Here is an 11,293-nt window from a genome sequence, read left to right as displayed (position 1 = left end):
CCAGATAAACAAGTCCATTTGCAGAAAGCAACACCTTGGATTCTGAGCAGAAATGCATTAGAAGCCAGTGCAAATTGTTTAAAACCAGCACTATCTGGTTTTATAAGGAGTTTTCAAATCAGCTTTAAGGGCAACCCCATATAGCCTGCATTGTAGTAGTCTAATCAGGAAATTAGATTCAGTATCTAGGATCAAACATTGGCCAGAGTGGAGACTGCAGTCAAGAAATAAGAAAAAGACTAGAAATGGTTTGGGCATCTATGAAAAAGTTTGGAAAGATCGTGAACAGCAAAGATATACAACAGAGCAGTATAGTCAGCATCATCCAGTCAATAGAGAAATATCCAGTCAATAGTACTTCCCATCGCCATGTACAGATGCAGTGGTTTCCATGGTTGAGTGGGGACTTGAACCCTGGTCTCTTGAGTCCAACATTCAAACCACTAGAATACAATGGCTCTCTAGACAGATCAATGAATGCAAGGTGCCAATTCAGTACCTTGAACAAGTAAATGATGCTTCTTGCATTTTAAACCAAAAAAAAAAAAAGGGGGGGGGGCAGAAAAAGCCTGCTCTGTATCTCATGTTTGTATTTTCAACATTTTACCTTTCAAATACTTACACAACCAAGCTTGAATTTCTATTTCATATTCTTTTGGAAGCAAGGTATTCATCAAAAGAATATGAAATGCAAATCCTAGCTTGAGTGTGCTTGTATTTTTAATTTTTTAACCTTTCAGGTACTAGCAAGGGATACAGAGAAGGCTTTCCTTGCCGTTTTTTGTTTAAAATGCAAGAAGCATCATACACTTGTTCAAGGCATTGAATTGTTGCTTTGTGTTCATTGGGAGACATATCCCTTCCCTTGTAATTGCAGCATCTGTTATGCCTGTGACTGTAATGCAATCTGCTCCAGTTATTTGAACTGGTATGTAATTTGTAGAGGAACTGTGCAGCATCAAACATTATGGTTACTTTCCTGGTTACCAGCAGGAATAGAATAGCATACATATACTGCAATTATTATTATTATTATTATTATTATTATTATTATTATTATTATTATTTCTTATAAGACACGTATTGGAGCATCAGGAAGAGTGCTCCAAAACTCATAAGGCACTTTTGATGTGCATGAGGTGTTCCAGCATTTCCTAGCTGGTGTCCAGCTAGACAGTGAAGAGCACCCCGTGCACATTGGTACCCACTGTGCATTGAACCATGGTGCATCAGTCACTCCACTATTGTGCAATGGATGCCCATATAATACAGCAGTTCCTAAGTGCATACAGATGTTACAAATCTGCTCACTTCTATTTCCCACACACATTAATATACTAGTCATTTCCAAATTATAGTGACCCCTAGACAACACTATCATGGAGTTTTCCTGGCAAAATTTGTTCATGGGGGGTTAGTTTTTGCATTCATGAGTTCCCATGGATGAGTAAGGATTCGAACCCTGTTCTCTGGAGTCCTAGTCCAATGCTCAAACCATTATACCATACTGGTTCTCTTTCCAAGAGGCAAGTCCAGTACTGAATTCCAGTCAACATCATTTGACCTTTTGGGGGCAAAAAGGAATTAACAAATGACATATTAATACTATTATTAATGTTATTTCCAAGCTTTTCTCTCTTCCTCAGCCCAAATTCAGAAGCAATTTCAACTACATCTGATCAATTCAGCTAATACAGTAGGCTCTTGGTATCCACTGGGATTTGGTTTCAGGACCCCTTGTGGATAACAAAATCTGTGGATGCTCAAATACAGTTGTTTAGTAAAACGGTGTCCCTTAAATAAAATGGCATAATTAAGATTTGCTTTTTGGGTTTTTAAAAAAATATTTTCAAGCCATGGATGGTTGAATCCTTGGATAAAAATGTGTGACTATGGAGGGCTGACTGTATAAAGAGCCAGCTGCAAGTTATGTGGCATCTACACAGGTCTGCTCTCCAACAGAGGCAAACAGCTGGAGAATTTGTGAGGAACATCCAAGCAGCAGCAGCAGCAGCAGCAGCAGCAGCTACTGCTGCTACAAACCAGCATCTGACGTTAGGAATGGTTGCATCACCCTGTTTAATGGTAGGGCTGGGTCTACAATTTAACCTGTAAAGAAGTTCACCTGGAAGCCAATGAATGACCTTTCTAATAGGTGAAACAATTTACTCCTCTTGCAGTTCAAGCTGGAGTATGGATGTCCTTGCAGGTACAGCAATGCAGGAGTGGACAAAAAGTAGATTCAATTCGACTAGTAAACAGGATCCAGCCCTACCATTCAACAGAGTGAGGCAGCTGCCTCAGGCATCACATTTTAGATGTCACAAAAGATAAGCAAATTCTCTGTTATTTTACAACTATTGTATTTTTACTACCAGGAACTGGTGGGGATGTCTCTGGGATTTTTCTGCCTCGTGTGCAAAAATAAATTGGCTAGTTTAAGGTACTTAGGCACATTATATGGACACAGTCAATTTGCAAACCAAGCAAGCAGGGACCCCAAAATGCTGGGGGAAGGTTCCCCCTGCTCAGACTCTGTGGCCCTCAGACAGCATAATGTCTTGGACAAGACTTACTAGTATACCACTGACTCATTTCAAGGTCAGCATGGATTCAAGTCCCCAATGGTTCAGCAACAGGGAATTTTATTTTCTAACCCAACCCTAAGTTATACTGTTGAAAGGAGGAGAAAGGGAACTGTAACCAAGAGTGAATTTAGGGAGGATAGTTTTAACCAGTTGTGGTGCTCAAAACTCATTTCTGGGCTTAGAATGCTCTAATACTGACTGTGGAGCAAAGGTGGGGAAAATGTCATTCTCCAGATGTTGTTCAAGAAGTTCTCATTGGTTCTCACCACTGGCTATTCTGGCTGGGCCTGCTGGGACATGCAGTACATCTTCTTCCAAAACCTTCTCCAGTCCAGGGACTGGCCAGCAACAAAGTTAGGTCAGGATGAAGAGTATGCTGCTGCTGTTATGTGCCTTCACGTCAACTCTGACGCATGACAACTCTGTCCTAAGGTTTTCATGGCACCACTAGTCTGGGATGAATGTGGATTTAGGTAGCCAAGTGTCAGTTCAGCCAGACCTTGTCCATCTCAACTAATTTGGATAGCATTCTTTTAAGTCTTATTTGCAGCATGTTTGCCTTCAGAGAGGAATTACTGGGCCCATTTTGTGGTACTCCTTGAAGGGCATGGTCATCATTGTCTCTTGCAACGGATACTTTATAAAAGTCTACCTTGGATGTGGTTGGCTGGTTTCTGCCGAATTGAGCTGTTGAATAATTCAAGCAATATTTGTGGCGTTTGCTCTGAAAAAAAAAGGAAGTCTTAACAGCTGTGGCATGTTTTGATATTTATGAAGCCAAATAAATTATGCATTGGTCAGAGCACTGAGCTCGGCATGACACTTATTAATATTGGAGTTCTGGCCACAAAAAGCTACCATTCATTTCATTTTACTCCAGCTGAATTGTTGGGAATGACTGGTGTCTTCTGCTGGACTTAATCAACCTTGCCGGAAGGTTTTGACTCCAGCCCATGGGATCTGACAGAGGTTAAAAACTGCTGCTCTTGAGCTTGTTACAAAAGAATGGGGGGGGGGGGGGGGAATTAAAACTCTCCTTGATATTTTAATGTTGACTCATGACATTTCAGAGATTGTTTTCAGCTATGCAGCCTGTGGCCAAACACTAACTAATCTAGGCAATCATTCCATTTTGGATTGCCGCCTCCTAGAAAATCTTTCCCATCATAATTTTGCATGATACATACAGCCAACTGAACTGAGTTGCAAGACTCTTTTTTTCATCATGGAAAGAAAAAATAAACTCAAGTCAGGCCAGCTGTGGGATACAAACTTGAAGACTGCAAAGCAACCAGCCACTAGCTCAAAGAATCATAGAATCATAGAGTTGGAAGAGACCACAAAGGCCACCAAATCCAACCCCCTGTCATGCATGAATATGCATTCAAAGTACTCCAGACAGATGGTCATCCAGCCTCTGATAAACATCTCCAAAGGCAGTGTATTCCAGTGTCAGAAAGTTCTTACTCTCAGGAGGTTCTTTCTAATGTTGAAGTGGAATCTGTTTTCCCAGTTTGAATCCATTACTTACCAAGTGATAGGCTGGAGATAGAGGAAGGAATGACTTGCAAGACTAACTCTACAGAGCCAGGGAAGTGGCTCCTATGATGCTGTTGTGGAGACTTGAAAACGGAGCACTTCAAAATGGAAGAAACTCTGAACCTTCAGCCATTGGTAGCCAGAATGCACCTCCTGACCATTGGCTTGATGTCCAAAACATCTAGAGAGCCAACATTTGAAACCACTGGTATAGTGAGTTCAATTTCCATATGCCTTCACTGATTGTAGTACTTTAAGGAGAATAAGCTAATTTATTGTTTTTGAAAAGTCTGGGGCTTTCATTCAGTGGGACAACAGTCTGAACCAAAGAAATGGTGTCAGGGATTGAATAAGGCATCCATCTGTCTGCATCGGCTATCAATGTTTGGGGGAGGAGAAAATAAAATTGAAGACCTGAATCCTACAGTTTAATCCCAACTAGAGTAGACCCATTGAATTATTGGTGAGTCAACAGGTAGGGTCTGCTATAGTTGGGACTAACAATAGGATTCAGGCTAAACTATGGAATGACCTGCTGGAGGAGATCCATCACATTTCCACTCTGACAGCTTTTAAGAAAGCACTCAAGACGGATCTCTTCCAGCAGGCCTTTCCAACTTAGTTACCCTCCCCAGGTATAGATATAGAGATATTGTCCCCTCATTTGTCTATTCTTCCCTGCCTATGTTTCTGCCTTTTTTTAAAATGCTTTTAATGTTTTTAATTTTTTATACTATTATTGTTTAATTCTGTTTTAGTACTGGGTATGGGGGGCGGTAGGTCTAGGGTTTGATTTTTAACTGTATTGTAATTGATGTATTTTATTGTTGTAACCTGCCTGGATTCTTCGTGATTGGGCAGACTATAAACAAATCTTTATATTATTATTATTATTATTATTATTATTATTATTATTATTATGTTTATGTTTATAGCATGGTTTATTGCAACCCCTTTAGAATTTTATTTACCCTTAATACTAAACAAGGAGAGGAGGAAATTTCAGTTGCAGCTGCAGCACATGGGAAGGTTTACGCCTTTACCCATGAGCTCATTGAAAATTGCTACCCACTCCGTTCTGGCTACGGCTGCATCTGCATTGCAGAAATAATGCAGTTTGACACGGCTTTAACTTCCATGGCTGAGTGCGATGAAATCCTGGTGCTTATAGTTTGTTGTGGTACCAGGATTCTCTGACAGAGAAGGCAAAATATCTCAAAAAACTACAAATCCCAGAATTCCATAGCATTCCCCCATGGCAGTTGAGGTGGAGTCAAACTATTATTTCTGCAGTGCCGATGCAGCTTAGAATGTCAAAAGAGAGCGGTCCAGATATGACATGTTGCTTTTAAAGAAAACATAGGATAAAAACTGATTAATTGGTGCACTCTTAGCCCTTCTTGTATCCTCTCAGTGTTCTGGACTACAGTCACCAGGCTGCACAGCCATTGGCCCAATTAGATGCAATTTGTAGGAACTGTAATCCAACAAATATGGAGCATGCCAAGTTGGGGAAAGTTAGCATCTTTAATTAATATACTTTTTTTTTAGTCTTTACATAGCAGGGATATTAGCCTTCTATTGCATAAAGATGACTAACAACATTCTCCTGAAAGATACAAAAGAATCCTGTAGCCCCTTTAAGACTGTGAAAAAGAAAAGAAAAATAGTATAAGATTTTGTGGACTACACTCCATTTTATTATAGCAATGCTGAGGCATCAAGCAAGATAACAGGCAAAATGTCTCTCTGACCTCCAGTGAGACTAAATTGTGGGTGCCTAAACAGGCATATTTATAAGGCAAAACCTTTCCTGGAGCATAATTCAGGATTAAGAGGTAGCTTCCATGTGAGAAGAATGAGAAGAGAAGTCCTGAATGTCTGGACAATCGGTTCAAATGTCCTTAGACAATGGAGTATTGCTCCTGGAGGGAAGGGTACCTGGATTCCCATTCACTTGCAAACCCAAGGTCTATCACCCAGCATCACTCCTATCAATGAAGGGATTGTGTAGATTCTGATCTTGATTAATCTATCCTGGTTACATGCTCTTAAGCTTCCCCATGCTGAGCCTCATGGATCTCTTTATATGTCAAGGATGATTTCCTGCACTGGAGTACCCTTGCTGCTATGAGCTCTAAACACCCCTTTTCATATTACTTTGATATCGGAAAAGAGGAGGGGTGCAGAGGGCCAGATCTTGGGGTAACAAATCCTTGCTGGAAAGCTGTCAGCCTGATCTTGCACACCAAGGAGGATGTGCGAACAAGGAAGCTGCCTCCAAACCCATCTAAAGACCACATACATACACTAAGGTGACTTCTTCTCTGCTAGGGTTTATCCAAACTAAATGGTCTGTGCTCTCTCTTGGTTTAGATTTGGATGATGGGTTATAATGATCAACAGCATGGTGCCCATTTTGATCAGAGAATGGTAGGCAATAAAATGCATCACAAATGTAATAGGTTGAACAAAAACAACAAAATTATACTGGAACTAAATACACAGGGTGGTGTAGCATGGGGAAACTAACAATTACTGTATGAATGAAATGAAGTAGTTTGATCAAGTTAATGAAATTATCCAATTGATGCAGAGCCAGCTAACGAAATGGCCCGCTTAGCATATATTATCTGAGCTGGAATGGAAACAGAGCTCATGTTGTACTGGTGATAGAACCAGCGTGAGACGTATCTAACAGCACTCGGGCAGTAACTGAATAAATAAACAACAAAACACCCAGACAAGGCAAAACTCAATCTGATCCATTCCAGCGAAAAGCCTCAGCCACAAGACCACAAAGTAGGCTTACAGGTTAACCAGAGAGGTTCAAGGTCACCTCTAAATTGTCTATACACAAATGGCTACATACAAAAAGAATCGCAGTAGTAGTGGGTACACAACTGGGCAACTCAGAAAAGTGGTTCTCCAAAAGTCAGTCCAACAAGGATCATTTCATGAACTGTCTTTGTTCTCTACACATAATTTTGAAACCAGTCCTAAAAGAGGACAATGGAGATGTTTATAAACTGTACAAGTTGGTATTCTTCTAATATATCACTGTGTTAGTCTTTTGCAGCATAATAAGTAAGAAGGAAAGGGGAAAGGGGAAGAAAAAATGTGACAGCACCTTTAAGACTAATTGGTTTTAATTTTGCATGTGCTTTCATGGATATAAACCGACTTCTTTGGATGCAGTACAGACTGATAATAAATGCTCAAACACAAAGGATATTTGCACTGCATGCAAGCGGTCCAAAGTGAGCCTCTGTAGGAACAAGAACGGATGGCGTGGAAGAAGAACTGACAAGATAGTGCTAGAAAGGTAGAGGAAGCCTGTAGTTTCCAGGGAAAAAAAATCAGTTTTCCATTTTGTTTTAAATTGTATGGTTCAAGGTACTAAATGGGAGATTGAGTTCTAGTATATGATTGAACGTTTAGTCAAAATCAACCCAGTTATTGTTGGAGTGTCTTTGAATTCACATGAGAGCTGGGTGATGAGAAAAGCTTTGTAATAGTAATCAAATTTGAGCATAGGTAAACTTCCCATCTGAAATAGCTAACATATTCAATAAACCTCAACTTTTTTTCCTCATTCATAATAAAGGAACCCATTATATTTGGGATATTTTGCTGTTCATGATTGTGACAGCAGTGGGGATAACGTCTTGTTTTTCTTTTTCTGGCTAAGGTGGCACCCTGACCATGAACCAATTCAAGTCAGCGAATGGGAGATTTTGATGAGATGAATGAGTTAAACTGCCTTTAATTTATCTTTTTAAAAAAAAGATCCTGCAATGTGTGTTGATCGAGAGATGATCCAAGCTTGGGAGCGGGGAGAGACCCTATATTGTGTCCTCTGAATTTTTGACAGGCCTTTACTAATTTACACCATTTACTAATAAGATCAGTACTAGTCCTAATTAAAAATAACTGGGTCTGTGTGAACATATCTAGGGTAGTTGTTTTAGCCCTACAGCAAATTATAACAACATCCAAAATCCACAAAATAGTGATACCTTTATTGGACCAACCAAAATACACAAAATACATGTTCCAAGCTCCAATGGTTTCTTCATCAGGCAAAGGTGTAAAAGAAGCATACAGGAGAAAGAAAATAGGACTGTATTAGAGTCACAGACCTACATTTTGTCAAGATGTTTTTGTTCCTGTTATTGTTCTTAGTAAAGATGGTATGGAAGGATATTCATGTAGGTAGCCTATTCCTCTTCGTTGCCGTATGGATTCTAGGAGACAAAGAGTAATAAAGTCCAGGAATAAAATATAAACTCTTCGGCCACACAAAAAGATGTTTCGTTTGCAAGCCAGATTTTCTCTGCCTGTGTGTATTACGTGCACGTGTAAACATATATACATACACATGTACTGTACATCCATTTTTCTTGCTTTCTCTAGTAAGCCTATCTTTGCTGAAGCACAGCCTGCAAACTGTGTGCTAAATCCCATTGGGAGGGCAGAGAGCAGTTCATCGACATGTTTATGCTTGAGGGTGATTTCTCTGGATACAATGACCAGCAAACCCAATGCTGTAAGCTGAGATAAGGCAGCTTTCAATTCCATCAAGAACAGCTTAATTCCTCTGGTAGTGTGCACATAACATCCCTTTCCAATTTCATTTTAGATGTGAGTGGTGTTTTGTAAACAACTGCAGAAAAGCAAGCTGGAACTCTCTTCAACTAAATAGCAGCTTGCAATGCTCTCAAATCGCCGAATGTTGTGGCAGACACAATTCTGACATTTTCTGGGAGACACAATCTGAAAGTAGACGTCACTCCCCCTAGTGGCAAGTGCAGATAACCAGACACTAGTGTTAAGTAAGGACCACAAATTCCACCTAGAAGACAATGAAAAAATCAAAAGTTAAAAAGCGGGCAAGAGGAAAATTGACTCTGTTAAGATGCTGGTCTGGAGAAGAGTGCTGAGGATACCATGGGTAGCCAAAATGGCAAACAAATGGGTTCTTGAGCCAGAATTTCTCAAGAAATGGGTTCTTGATCCAGAAGTAGAAAGAGAAGAAGACTGCATGTCAGATGGATATATTCAATTAGGGAGATCACACACATGAATCTACAAGATTTAAGTTGAGCAGTGGAGGAGAGATGGTCTTGGAGATGTCTCATCCACAGAGTCGTCATGAGTGGAGGTTGACTAAAAGACAGTTAACAACAACAAAGTGTTTTAGAGGATTACAGTTCTCATCCCAAACATCTTCTGCTCTAGTCAGTCCCATATTGATTGGATAACTAAACTAGCTTGGTGCTTCTTTGGGGGAGGGAAATGTGGCCTAATAGTATTCTAAATAATGACCTAAATAATATTGTTTGTCCAAGAAGAGTAGACCCATTCAGTCAGAGAGATCTACCTGTGTATTTATTCATCCCTCAGCTATTGGTCTCCTCTAGTTGGTACTTACCAATAGAAGCCAGGATGACTGAACTGATAAATTAGGCAATTTACACACATGTGAATATTATAGCCACATGGGAGGAGATAATTGGATTTATCCTGCAATGTTTTATCACTCTCTTGCTCTTCTTGATATCTGATCAGGTGCAAATATGTGGCAAGATTAGCCCCTGCTGAGGATGAGTTTGCACAATTATACTTGGGATATTTCAGCTTGAGAAAGATTTTACCTTTCTAGTCATGGCCAGACATGTTGCATTGTTCATCTACCACAGGAGTAGACAAATTATGGACTTCCAGATCTTGTTGGACTGCAACTCCCAGCAGCCTTAGCCAGCAGATAATGGAGAGGAATGTTGGGAGTTTCAGTCCATCATCATCTGTATGGCTCCCCCTCCCCTGGCACAAACCAGGGGAGGCAGGTAGAAAAAAGAGTTCAAGGCTGGGAAGGCCCACTCCAGCAAATGTGAAGGGCCTGCTGTATCCAGCGCAAGGGTATGGCTGGTTCATGGTATGAATCTGTATATTTCAAAAACTATTAACTAAGCCTGTGGATATGGCATGCCTGCAAAGAGCAATTTTGGAAATTCTCTCTCTCTCTCTCTCTCTCTCTCTCTCAATATATATGTACATTTTCTATATATGCACACATATACACACACATATATAAATGTAAAGACAGAGAAGGGGAACAGAGAATTGACTTGAGACTTTCAATTACAGTCAGCCCTCCACATGTTTGGCTTTGACTTTTGCAGTTTTGATTATTTGCGGATTTTATTAATATGTTCTCTCTAGGAATCTCTTGGTCCTCCAGAGAAATGCTTCTAGAAATGGACTCTACAGTTGTGATGGAGGAGGATCTCTAGAGATTCCTAGAGAGGTGGTCCCTCAGGCAATGAAAGTAGTGTTGTTTTTTTATTTGCAGTTTTTTCACTTTCATGGGGGTCCTGTGTTTCTAACCCCAGTGAATGTGGAGGGCCTACTGTATTTTATGAAAATTTTCTGATAGGTTCAATAATTATTTTATTTTAAAATTCCAGGTGTGATTCTGCCAACATTAATCAATTCCTCGGCTTTTTAAATCTAGATTGTGCCTATAGTCAATGAGAAATAGCTTTACCATATATATATATATATATATATATATATATATATATATATGAGAGACAGAAATAGAATGTCCTACTGATATTCCTGACTACACAAGGCCCATTGACTTAACCAACTGATGAAAGGTGAAAGAAAAATATACATCTGTTTGATTCAATGGGCCCAATCGTTTGGGCTTCTTAAAACAGCAACAAACATTGATAGCAATGATTTCAAAAATTCCAAAAATTCCAGTTCTGAGACATTTTCCAAACAAAATTGGAATTCTGAACATGCCTCTATCGAATGTCAGTTACTAAGCAGCGCTGCATGTCAGCTTTCAATATTGTCCAATGTTAATTAATTTTAAAGTACTGCCAGCACACTAAGTATTATGATGAATATTTGATATTTTAAATGCAATTATAGTAGTAGAATTCTTCTATAAGAATAGAACAGAGTTAATAATAGAATTATTTAATTTTTTTAAAAAAAACTTTTGAATCAAATCGGTGTTAGCTGTACTTTGTGTACTGCTTTGGGTCCTATATCAAGAGAAAGGTGGTATATAAATTAATTAAATAACAAAAGTAAATAATTTAATTCTTTATTTTAATGTAGATTGATAGCTGATGCACCATAATCTT

General features: G+C 39.4%; 1 protein-coding gene across 2 annotated transcripts in view; it reads right to left on the bottom strand.

Moving 5' to 3' along the window:
- Positions 1-8,128: 8,128 nt before the first annotated feature.
- The window catches only part of PAXIP1 (PAX interacting protein 1), a 38,648-nt gene continuing 35,483 nt past the window's right edge, over positions 8,129-11,293 (bottom strand). For both annotated transcript variants that reach the window (XM_089533581.1, XM_089533584.1), the window contains exon 22: positions 8,129-8,982. The gene's annotated coding sequence lies outside the window, so the exon portion shown is untranslated. The remainder of the gene's footprint in view (positions 8,983-11,293) is intronic.

This window comes from Sceloporus occidentalis, unplaced genomic scaffold, assembly GCF_023333645.1.
Source record: "Sceloporus occidentalis isolate IW3139 unplaced genomic scaffold, rSceOcc1.0.p SCAF_7, whole genome shotgun sequence".
NCBI lineage: Eukaryota > Metazoa > Chordata > Lepidosauria > Squamata > Phrynosomatidae > Sceloporus > Sceloporus occidentalis.
Note: the sequence above shows the minus strand (reverse complement) of the source record. Positions and strands in the feature narration are given on the sequence as shown.